The following is a 12406-nucleotide window of genomic DNA, read 5'->3' on the forward strand; positions in this document are numbered from 1 at the left end:
AACAAGGGTGGAAACATTGAGAAAACTGCTTTCATTTTATTGAAGCAGAAACTGGCATCTGACTACACGGGTATGAAGACGCTCCCCCCTAACAGAATGCAAGCATCTGAAGATCAGGACATTTGTATGTGTGGCTGCACACCAAGATCTGGTATTTTCAAACTCAGCATAATACTCAGATGCCTAGTTGAACAGTTGCATGTCTCAATACCCCTGTTTTTGACATAGTTATTTAAATACCTTAGACATGTAGACGTTTTTGCCAGTTTCTACCCTAATCTGCTTTCACTAAAAAAAAAAAAGTAATGGCCTAGTAGAAATTACTTCACATTTAATTAAAGTACCAAAACAGGAGGTAGGTGAAAGATGAGGAAAAGGGACAGAAAATGTCATTCTAGACTACCTGGCCCTATTTACTAAAATTCCTTTAGACAAAAATTAGCTCCTCTGAAGATCTCCAGAGGTTCCTCCATTGGTTGTGTAGGACTGCTGTAAGAAATACTAGGTGATTTCCACTACTTGGGATCCAGACTGTTTAACTTCATGAATACAGATGCCTCATGGAATGAGAATAGCTATTAAAAATAATAAAAATGTAATTCCATGAGGCAACACCAGCACCAGGCCTAACATTGTTTTGTTTCTCTGCATAATAGTCTAGTGGATAAAACCATTTTCTGGGAAGTGGAAAATCTATGTTCTAGGTTGGTTTTGCTTAACCTGAAAGGCTCTGAACTTAAACCTTTCAACTCACAGAGTTTTATCTTAAGCAGCAGGTGAAGGCCCTTTTGGGAGGGCTGAAGTGGAAGAGGGGGTGCTCTCCAGCCTTCCCATGGCTATGCAGTCGATGATGCCAGCCAGGGGCCAGAAGAAAAGTAGGCAAGCAGGACTCTGTGTGCTCTCATCTGAAAGAGGGCACAGCAGTGGGTATCACACTCTGCTACCAGGCAAGTGCATGTGTTTTACCCTACACTGTCCCTGCCTAAAAACCAGAGGCTATAACCCTAAGGGAGAGAACAGCTGTCAAGATTCATCAATATTGCTGGGCTGAACCTACACCCTACTTGCTTCTGCAATGGGACTAGAATTCATCAACTTCTTATCTGCTAGCTTTTTGAGTATTTGATTTCAATCTTTAAGTAACAGCATGGCCAGCCTTTAAGGGAGGGAAGAAAAAAATCCCTCACTCTGAATTCACAGTACCTGGTGGCTGAAGTACCTTCCTGAAACGCGCATTCAGGCTACCTTAGATGGACGCAGCCTTGAAATACAGCCCTGCCCTCTTCTTACCTCTTGGGGCAGGTACTGTAGTGACCATCGCTGTAAGGGGTGGGCAGGCATCAATCAACTGTGTTCCAGGAGACCAGGGTTGTGTCTTGGGTGACTCTAGACAGACAAGTCACTTCACCTTAGTTTGCCTCAACTTATTAGCTTCAGTTTTGAAAACAACAACACCCCATCCCCACCTCCCCCCCAACAACAACCGAAAGTAAACCACTTAAAGCTCACTGGTTTTAGCTACATTACATTTTCTTTTCTACTTAGCCCCATTTTTCACTTCCACCCCATTACTTAGATACGATAGATGAAGTAGAGTAGACACAACAGCTTCATGTTCTACAGTCACAGGAGGGCAGGGGCAAGAACAAGACTATTTTCTGTGAAAAATCAAGGAATAATTTTGTTATTTATTTATTTATTAAAAGGATGGGGTTTTGTATCCCACTGCAAGCAAAAAATATATACTTCTCAATCATTGAAAGCCTCTGGAAAATTTCAGTGAAGTCCACAACAGGCTGACTGGAAGAATTACTATAAAACAACGGTTTTGCCCAAACATCTAGTCAGGTTTTTCAGGAGAAATTGTCATCTGAATTCTTCCTCTTATCAGCATGTCACCTTGACGTAATGTGCACTACCACCACCACCTCCTGCCCATAAAGAACTGCATTTCACACACTGGAGCATAAAATTAGATTTCCCTGAAACTTCTAGCTTGTGGCATATGAAGGCACAGAACCCAAGTCAGGGAAGAAGTGATATCGTTTATTGCATACATAAGTGCTAGTTATATACAAACACTTATCTACCCAAGTTCTGCCCTGGAATGTGCCTACGTGCAGCAAAGCACCTGGGAATTTGTCTATGTGTGGCAAAGCAGTTACTCATTACGAGCTGTTCACTCTCTTGCAGTTTCACTGCCAGATTTGGCCGCTTATCTGTATTCTTAACATTTCTGCCAATTCAGCCTTGTATCACTTCAAGGTCAATTTATTTTCATCCCTTACGTTAGCTGTCCATCAGTTTCACTTTTGTTTTGTGAAGAGACATGTTCATCTTACTATCATCTGAAGAGACCGTGGCACTTACTTTGCTAGTGAAAATGCCTATGTGCCATAGTCAGAATATTCAAACACATTTTTCTTTAGATACTTCTATTACAGAATTTCTAGAATTTTGTATTTTTAGAGAACTTTATCAGTTATTTCATGAAGCAAGGGAAGTAATCTGCACAAGCACCACGCCTATTGGAATTGTTCAGGACACAACTTAAAAAAAAATGAGCCTGTTCTAGAGTTTAACTTCTTTCATTGGAAGGGATTAAGTCAGGTTGACACAGAAATGAGTAATAAAGCATAAACTGGATCCTGACAAAAAAAAAAAAAAAAAACAAAAAAAACCCACAAAACCACCACCACCACCACCACCAAAACAAAAAACCAAACCACAAAACCAAACAAAACCCAAAAAACCCTCCCTCACCAAAACTCCAAATATGAAGGTTTAGCAAGACTTCTACTGAAAAGAAAAGAAAGATTATTACTAATCTTTCACTTAGGGATATAGTATGCATCATTAACTTGCATTGCATTTGTTTGTTGAAATCTGCATGTGTGTCCATACAACCAGAGAGCAGGGCTGTTGTGTAGAAATCACCACAGAAAGGGCTTCTACCATTCGGAAAAAAATAAGATTCGTATTTAGAAATATCCACTCCTTCAGGCAAAACTCCTATTTCGTTATTTATCTGTTATGTAACATTCAGAAACTGCAAGATTTTCTATTCCATCTTGTGAAAAAAACATTGGAAATGAAACAGGTTTTTTGAGTTTATTTCAATCTGGAAATACCACTTCATTTGGATTTTTCTGTCAACTAAAAGGCCTTCAAGGAAAAAAAAAAAACTGGTAGGCATCCTCTAACCAGCAAGCTGGTACCAATATACCGACTGAAATATAATTGAAGCCTATGCCTAACAGCTGTGTTTGCAAAGCTGCTGGAAGTACAAAATACGTTGTTCTTTTAAAAAAGGAGAATGCTTACATCATCACTATTTGGGCCAAAACACCGGGAGTTCAGGATAACTCCAGACTACAGTTTTGGTTTTCCCATTATAAAGACAGTCCTTGCTTCCAGTACTCAAGTCACATGTAACCTCTTATTCTGAAACACGCTGGTTCTTTCTAACTTTTGGACACTTCAGATCAATATTCCTAACATTGGTTTGCACTCATCTTTAGTTTTCCAAGGATAAATGTTGAGTTCCTTGATTTCACTTTCTAAATCTCAACATTTCCTTTTCACTTCCTTCTACCTTACACCTTCAGCATTCCAAGGCTCCATCTCCAGTTGCCTTCCCTCACTTCAGAGATCTCTGCTTCTCAGACTTCATCATTGTTGGTTGCTTACTATCTTGGCTGCTTTCAGCCTTCAAATCTCAATTCTCCATCTGCTCTTCTAGTCACTGGTCTTTTTATACTCTTTTTGCTAATTCATCCTTTATGCTTTTCTGGACTTCTTAGACCTGTTTCTTCCACCTATGCAAACTATTTCTAAGCCTTGTTTCTGTCTTTGCTTCTTGTCCCCTGGGCATCTGACATTGTCACTAAAGCCTTTACATTAGAACCAGAATATTTATCCCATAGTCTTGCTTAATCTCTCCATTTCATTTATTCTTCACATGCTCCCAGCTCTCGCTTCAAATTGAAAACACAGCTTTTTGCCGTAGCATTTCAGAATTGCACTTTTTGATTTCTTACATCTTAGCAAAGGGGGGCATCTGTATCTGTATTATTTATATGCAGAAAGCATTTTGGTCATGCACTTTGTGTGACTACATAAAAATTGCATTGTTCTGTGTCTCCACACCACCTCCGAGGGTTCCAGGATTCTGTGTGGTGAAAAAACACAAGGGAATTTTAGAAGATCGTATTTTCCACTGACAGCTCATTCTGAGCTGAAGTGAGTACACACATCAGTGACATTTTTAGCTGCGAGTCCAAATGAATACTTTTTTGTGGTAAAAGCCAAGCAAACCCTAGCATTCAAAGGCCTGCTGCTATATCCACTTTCTTCAGTTAATACTTGGCCCAACCACATCTACCTCTAACCTGAAATTCAGCTTCAGTCTTGTGGCTTTTTTTTTTAATTTGGCATAATCTATATAGCTGCTAAATACTTAGTGCCAGCCTCCACTAGTCTGGAGTTGTTATTAAAACATACCTAGTAAGTCTTACAGACAGGAAACTGAAGATTCTGTGAAAAGCAGAGATGTTCTCATAAAGACAGACCCTGCCATCAGTTGCCTTATGAGGACTTAGGACTGATCCGCAGTGCTTCAGTCCTACAGCACACAATCTCTCACCCATGTGCAATGCATCCCCCGGGGCAGAGGAAGGGATGTTGCCTTGTTTCTTGAGCTTCGGTAAAAAAACAGTAGGGGAAAGCTCCTGTTTTTTTTCTCCCACTTGCACCAATGTAAAGGGCTGAGAACGAAGTGCCTTAATAGGAGAAGATATGAAGCATATTCCTTGATGAATATGGATGCACTCCCTGATCTAATTTTTTTTTTTTTTTTTGTAACTGACTGGTTGTTTGTTCAGAACAGAGCAATAAACAGAACTCATTAATTGCAACATTAATGAAGTCCATGTAGGTTGGGCTCAGACATATAGTTCAGTTGTCAGAGTACCTGAATCCAATACAAACATTTTGGAGAAAAGCAGAGACAAGGATTACAATATTGTCATAGGGTTCATGATTTTCTTCCAAGACCTTTCTGCTAGGCCCCATTCATGCTTACATCTCACTTTATGCATTCTCGTGAACTCCCTTCATTGCCCATGAAGTAACAGTGCATGGAAGAAAGTTTTAAGACTCTGGAGCCAGGAAAATGGAAAGTAAAGCTGTTTCTTCCTTGCTTGCAGTAGTTGCTTTCTCCTCTAAACCCCAGCTGTTAGTTTTGCACAGTCGTATCTGAGTTGCTGATTCAAGCTCGTTTATGAGATATGGACAGCTGTGCCAGTTGCAACTTCTCAAGCACACTGCATTGCTCTGATTTACATTTAAGAAAGTTAAGGGCTTTGCTGCTAACCCCTGCAAACACTTCCATTACTGGCAAAAATGAAAGCAACTACCTTTATTTTGGATTCTAGATATCTTTCTGTTACTCATCTATGGCTGCTTGTTACGTTTGTATGGGCAAGCAGATTATTTAGGCAGATGACAGCTGCACTCATATGTCAGGATTTTTGTGCATTTCATATCTCTACTCACAAGAGAAGAGCAGACAGTTCAGAATGGCATACAAGTTGCAGTTTTGCCATGAATTCATTATCAGTGAGAAACTGGTGGCCTTAGCTGGCATTGGTACAGCAACAAACTGAAAGCTCCAACTCGGCTGAAGAGCTGAACTGGTAGGCCATAAAAAAGTGCCAAATCATCTACCAATGTTCCGGATAATTTCCACCTGAAGTTAAATTTTCAACCATTTTTCCCACAGTCCAACTGTGTTGCCAATCGTATTTACAATTAGCACATGCAAACCTGCTTCATTTTCTCAGCTGGCTTCCTAGCAACTACATGTGTATAGGGAAAAAAAAGAAACCATGCCTCTTACTGGTACTAACCAAAATGGTTGTTAGTAAAATGTGTGAATGAGAACTGAGGTCCAGATCTCCAATGATAGTGAAACACCTGCGAACATTCCAGAAACAGTTTCAGTTTCCTTATAAATAACTAAGTAAACTGTGACCAAGGAGCCACATTTCTCTTTTGCTTGGTTAGCATAAAATAAGCAGAACAAAGTTTCTCCATCTCAGCCACACCAGCATCGGGAGCCTACTGGAAAGAAACCATTTTGGGTTTCCAGAGGCAACAATTTGCATTTCAGAGGATCTGACAAATTTTGATTGCTAAATCTCATTTCAACAGTACACAAATAAATTTTGATTTAATGTCTTAAATGCCTAAATAGCTTTCAAAAATGACATGTATCTACCCAAGACCCTTATAAACTGCAATAGTGAGCAAAGCAACATTAAAATAACTTTTTAAATCACAGGTTGAATTGAGCACTGACTAAAGCATTTTCTCTCCGTAAAAGGAAGCCCCATAAGAAATTATTTAAACCTAGGAACAGGCAATCCCTTATAAACCCTATAATTCCAACTTAGACATCCACGGTAATTATATATAAATGACAATGGTGGGAATTTTTAAAATCGTGGTGTAAATACCTAATTTACCAGAATAGCATCTATTTTAGCAACACCCCAATAACCAAGTGAAAAGTAGGACAGAAGCTTGCAAAAACTAAATATGAAGTCACATGTTTGGGCTTTTTTCTGTCATTCCCCCATCCCCCACTAAAACCACCAAGCCCAAACCAAACCCCACAACTACAAACAGAGTTCTGTTTGAATGGAACACAGAGAAATGGAAATAACCAAGCACTGACACAGGCTGCCCAGAATGTTTGTGGGACTTTCCATCTCTGGAGATTATTCAGAAGCTGTTTAGACATAGTCCCGGGCACCTGGCTGCAGGTGGCCCTGCTTGAGCAGGGCAGTTGGACCAGATGCCCCCCAGAGGTCCCCTCCAACCTCAACCACTCTGATTCTGTGAAACGTATAGATGCTTCACCTTGTATGTTAGAATTCAGCACAATAAAAGAAGAGTAGTTGGTTTGTCCAACCTTAAACAGCGAATCAGCAGAACAAACAATTTCTTGTGAAGCTGGCTGCTTGAATGCCCAGGTTGCTTTTTGATAGTTTAAGAGGTACACAGATCAAGGACATCTATGCCAAACTATGTAACAGGAACCACCTCAGTAGTTCTCTTTGCTGAACAATGTGGCTTAAACATTTATCATTTATACCTTTTAATCACAGCTACTTTGTCCTGTCACTACTAAGCCACTGTTGAAATTGCCTTCTCTCCCGCATTAACCTCACCAGCTAATACTTTCTTCTCCATGTGCTCAAAAATTTGTGAGCTTTACTTTGATATGAGCCTTCTTTGACGACTCATATCTTAGGTGAGAGCCAAAAAGGCATTTTCTGCACCACAGCCACTTGACATCCCCTCCCTGTCTTTTTAAGTCTCTCCTGACTTGCTTCCCTGTTCCAGTCCTCTCCAGTCAGTGCCCTCCTGAGCTTTGAGTTTTTCAATTATGAGTGCATGTGCATATGTAAATCTTTATTTTAGACTCTATTCTCACCCCCAAAGCTGTTTTTTGACATAAATCCCATGTTCTCTTCCAGTATGCCAAACCTAGCGAGGTAGACTTTTAAGGGGAACTAGACAGTCCTGGCTGCACTTACTGCAGCAGGTGGCCACCTTCTACTTTCTGGTATGGCAACCCACCCCTCAGTCTTTCTCTCTATTTCTGATTTGTTCGTTACTTTTCATGCATACTGGATGATCCTGAAAATGCATGTCTGTAAGCAAACATTTGGAAATTTCAGTCAGTATGTATCCCAGAAGCCAATTCAGCTTCTTAAACAAAAGTATTACAAACATGTTTCGAACAGAAATTTAAAGGGTTTAATGAGATCTAAAAATACCAGGTAGGCATCTTTTAAAAGGTAGCTTTTTTCCCTGCCCAGCTCTACATCTTGCCTGACGGTATAACAAATGCAGCTCCTGAACAGAATGTATTTTTAATCTTTGAAAACCTTAAACATGCTATGCCCTAATTCCAGTTGTGTGTGTTCCCTGTTTCCGTTTCAGTTACTAAATTAACTCCTCTGTCTAGTATTGAATCTATGGGCTTCAAAGAAGTTATTTCCTTTTCTGCTTTGAAAGTTTTTTCCAATGTCATTACTTTAATAAGAATCTTTCCAATGATTGTAGACTATTTTTCTATCACCAAGGTCTATCATTAGCCTTGAAATTCAATATGCAGACAGGAAAGCAAATCCAGCTTTCTCAGTCACTAGACTGTCTCAAGGTGCTAAGATTCAAAACGCAGTGGTGATGAATTCATTCTTCTTCTAATCACAGCAGGATCAGAATTTGGGGTGCCATGTTAATCACCCTCACAGTAATCCCTTCTTAAAATGTACTTGTTTAATGCCAGGATTATACATCTTGATCAAAATGTATTCTTGGGTTACAATAGAGTGCCTGTAACAGGGCACAGACAGACTGCCTAGGTGTAATGAGGCTGATGGATGAATAACAATGTTGCTATTCATATACCCAGACCCTGCCGTATCTGAGCCATCTGGTGCTGAAATTGCAAATCTGTACTGAAGAATGGTAGATTATTTTTTCTCTTCTATTATTCAGACAGCGCTTTGCATTTCATATAACTTGCAGGCACTGGATCTACGCTTCCTTGTTTTAAGTGAGAATCGAGATCAACTTTTTACTGTCAGAAGACACTTCGCAAGCTCAGAATAACGTGCAACTGTGAAATTATATTCCTTAAAAGAACATGTCTAACCGGATGAAACTTTAAAATGAAGTCCTTTGTTAATACAAATGAGATCAAAACTAGAGTTTTAGTTGTAAATAAGTGGTATTGGAGAATAAAATAGCAAATATCTATAGCACAGGGCAAGAGAAATGAAGCTCAGTAATTTGTTCACATGAATGAATGGTCTTGATGAATCCAATGGATTACTGATGTGAGAAAATTTTGCAGTTTGGCCCACAGTTATAATGAAAATTAATTTGTTTTAGAAGTCGTTGGCAATACTTCTCCTGAAACCTGCTGAATGTTCTGGGCTTGACCCTGCGAGGCACAAAGCAGTATGGCTGACTTCTAGAAAGGACACACAGCTGCTTAACGCCAGTCAATGTTGGACATGAGTATTGCAGAACATTACAAAACCTGTGCTAGATGAAGAAGTGGTCTTTGCGCAAGCATTAGATTTTTGCCAACTATTACAAATGAGGGAAGAAATAATGTCAAAATACATTTTTTACCTAGAAATCAATGGTTAGTTTACACTTTGTGATTCACGCTTTAAACAGTGTGTCTACCACTATTTACTGCTTGTTAACACTAGATGACTGTAGTTTGCTACTATCCCAGAATGCCCTGTTAGTAGCTATGTATCTGAAAGCCTGTTACAGTCACTTACTGACTACAAAGATTTGATTCCTCCACGTATTTTTAGTCACTGCTAACAGCAGTGATTTTTCTATATTTTGTACAGAAGAGAAGGGGCTGGACTTTGTTTTGCTTCTGAGTTGACTTTTTACTGATGTTGTCTTCCACAAATAAAAATGCAAAGTGTTTGTACAAGTTCAGCCTCTAGATATCCCTTCCAACCTCAATCATTCTGTGATTCCAGGTGTTTATGCGTACAAAACTTCCTGATCCTAACGGTGAATGTGAGACTACCCTTGTGGAGAATCTTTTACCGAGTAAGCAGCAAGTTCCATTGTCCCTCATCACTCTGCAACAGAAATAAGAGAAAACACCAAAGCATTCCTGATAGACATACGGCGCCTTGCTAGGATGGAGCCTTTTTCAGGCACTCACCGTATTTTCCCTGATGATCTTTCTCAGAATCCAGGTTTTTCCAGACTTTGATCACAGCACAGCCTTTACAGTTGACACGTTCTTGCACCTTTACTGGCAGTGCCTGTAGTTTCATACAGCAATTAGCATTCTACACATGATCTCTCGTTTCTTGGAGATGTGAAATAATCTATTTTTTCACTCAGAAAGCAATTATTGAGATATAGTGCCATCCCTGGTAATGTTTGTTGTGGAACAGACTTCATTAAATTAGTCAAAATCCATGTCCTACAGTTCGACTCAGAAGAATTCTGACACTGGACAGGAGACTATCTCCTCAGTAAATTCATGACAGCATATATAGTTAATAACTATGTTAACAAGAGCATAAACCAGAAATTTTTCTGCATTGCTTATACATCCCTATGTTTTCCCACCCCGTCTGTACTATTACACTTTCAGAATTCCTGCTGGAAGTAGCTACAAAATATAACAGCCTACTGAAAAATTTAAGTAAAGGGTCCTCCAAAAATGTCTTTTTCCTTTTTTGTTTAAATGGAGGTACAAAACTGCTGCCAGGTATACCTGAAATACATACAAGGTGGTTCCACTAAAGTTAGCCCAGGCATTCCACTTATTAAGGCTACACTACAGCTACTCAAGCAGCTACAGATTTCAGGAAAAATTTTCCTTGTCTGGTGTACTTTTGATAGCACAAACCTGGCAAAAGCACCTCTGCTGCTTTTTGTTCAAAACACCCCCTGTAGGCAAAAAAAAAAGGTTAAGTCCAGCATAAAGTGAAAAATGGTGTTCCTGGGTTAATTGAGGCAAGGGAAGGACACAGGAGAACATATCTCTACAGAGGGCTTTCACACAAAGCCTGTCAATGGCATACATTAGAATACACCCTCTCCTGCTCTTGTACACCAGCTGGAGTCTCTAAAGCAGATAGCGCAGATACTTTAATCCAGCACTGCTCTCTACTGTATTTGAGCACACATCCGAGGGAACAGAAAGTCACAGTCAATTATTTGACTAGTATTAAAACATGATCATCAAGTGACGTCTGACAGCAAAACTTAGTACTTTGAAAACAACTGGTTTGAAATTCTCTGTCAACAGACACATGTCTTTCTATCAAAAGAACAAGTGCTATCAACAAAAAGCACCGAGGTTGTCTCCAACATGCTTGCCTTCAGCCATCCAGCCTCGTTCAGAGAACGCTAGCAGGAACATTTATGACACAGAAAGATATTTCATATGTTTGTGTGCCTGTCTTTGTAATGCTTTGCTTCTTGGCAAGGACTACTGAAGAACAAAAGCAGTCCTACTGATTCCTGACAATCCACTGCAAGGTGCTTTCACAGTCTTGTTTGAGATGGTGTGAAATGGCCTGGCAGTGGTGATCATACTTACTGTCTGTCTAAATATTGTTAAAAACACCCTGGGGGCTTCAGTCCTGTCTCACCCAGTATTGTATTTATCATCTCCTGTATCCTGTTTGGTTTCAATTATTGGTTAGACCCCTATAAACAGGAAAACATGCTGGCTGCTGCTGAGCCTGCTTCTAGAATGTACAAGCGGAAGGGGAATAGAAAAGAAGTAGATAGAATAAATTTTTAAAAGCCTCAAGGATGACTTTGCATAAGAAATGGTTTAAGGGTTAAAAATGCCCAGGCTTTTACTGCCAGGTTCTCAATTTTAATCATATTGAAAATGTTTTCTTCTGATGATGAGAGGTTAATGCAACTTGTGGATGAATCCTTCAATGTCTGTTCATTATTATATTAAGTAAGACTAAGTCTTCAGTTTGATCAAGATGGCTAATGTGTATAAAAACAGGGATGACACATAACTAATCTGAGTGACTATATATAATAATATTGATGCTCTTCAGCAAAACATACTCAAACTGAAGCAGTGTATTTTTTTCTAACTTGTGTTCCACACTGTAAGTGCAGATGCTAACTTTTAAACATTTTAAACATAAGCAATGCTTACTTTGAAGGACAAAGCAGTTATGCTAGAGGTTTATAATATCATGAATGACAGGGAAAAGGGAAAGAATGGGTTTGATCATAGTAAAAAGATGAAGAGGATAGTGAATAAGCTTATTAGACAGCAGATTTAAAAAAAGAGAAAAGAGACTTTGAGCTACGGAACTCACCTCTTCAGCATGTTGTATAGGTGAAGTCTGCACTGCTGAAAAGGCAGTAAATTTGAATGTAAAGAGGAAGATTACACCTTCTCTATGCTCCTATTTTTCCTAAGATGCCTGTTACTAGTGTTGCTGGCTGCAGGGTACTGGGTTCAGCGGTCTCTCTGCATTTCCACTTTTTGCAAGTTTTTCACAAATGGAGCTAGCTATTGTACAAACACAACTAGCTAGCTGGGGTATTTATTATAAATTGGAAATTCAGAACTTGAAGGGACCTGCAGAGACTATTTAATACAATCTTCTTTGCGTTGTCCTGGGAATAGGCGTATTTTGTGTAATCCATTTTTAAAAGTCATTTCCACTGAGCAGGGTTTTGACACCAGTTTGGGTCATTTGATTTTCCCTTCTTGTACTCAAAAAGATTTCTCTCTATCTGATCTACAACTTATTTCCTGAAAATTAAGGCAATTCCTTCTCATCTTTCCTATGCT

Source organism: Falco punctatus, assembly GCF_963210335.1.
Source record: "Falco punctatus genome assembly, chromosome: 1".
In the NCBI taxonomy this organism is placed as follows: domain Eukaryota; kingdom Metazoa; phylum Chordata; class Aves; order Falconiformes; family Falconidae; genus Falco; species Falco punctatus.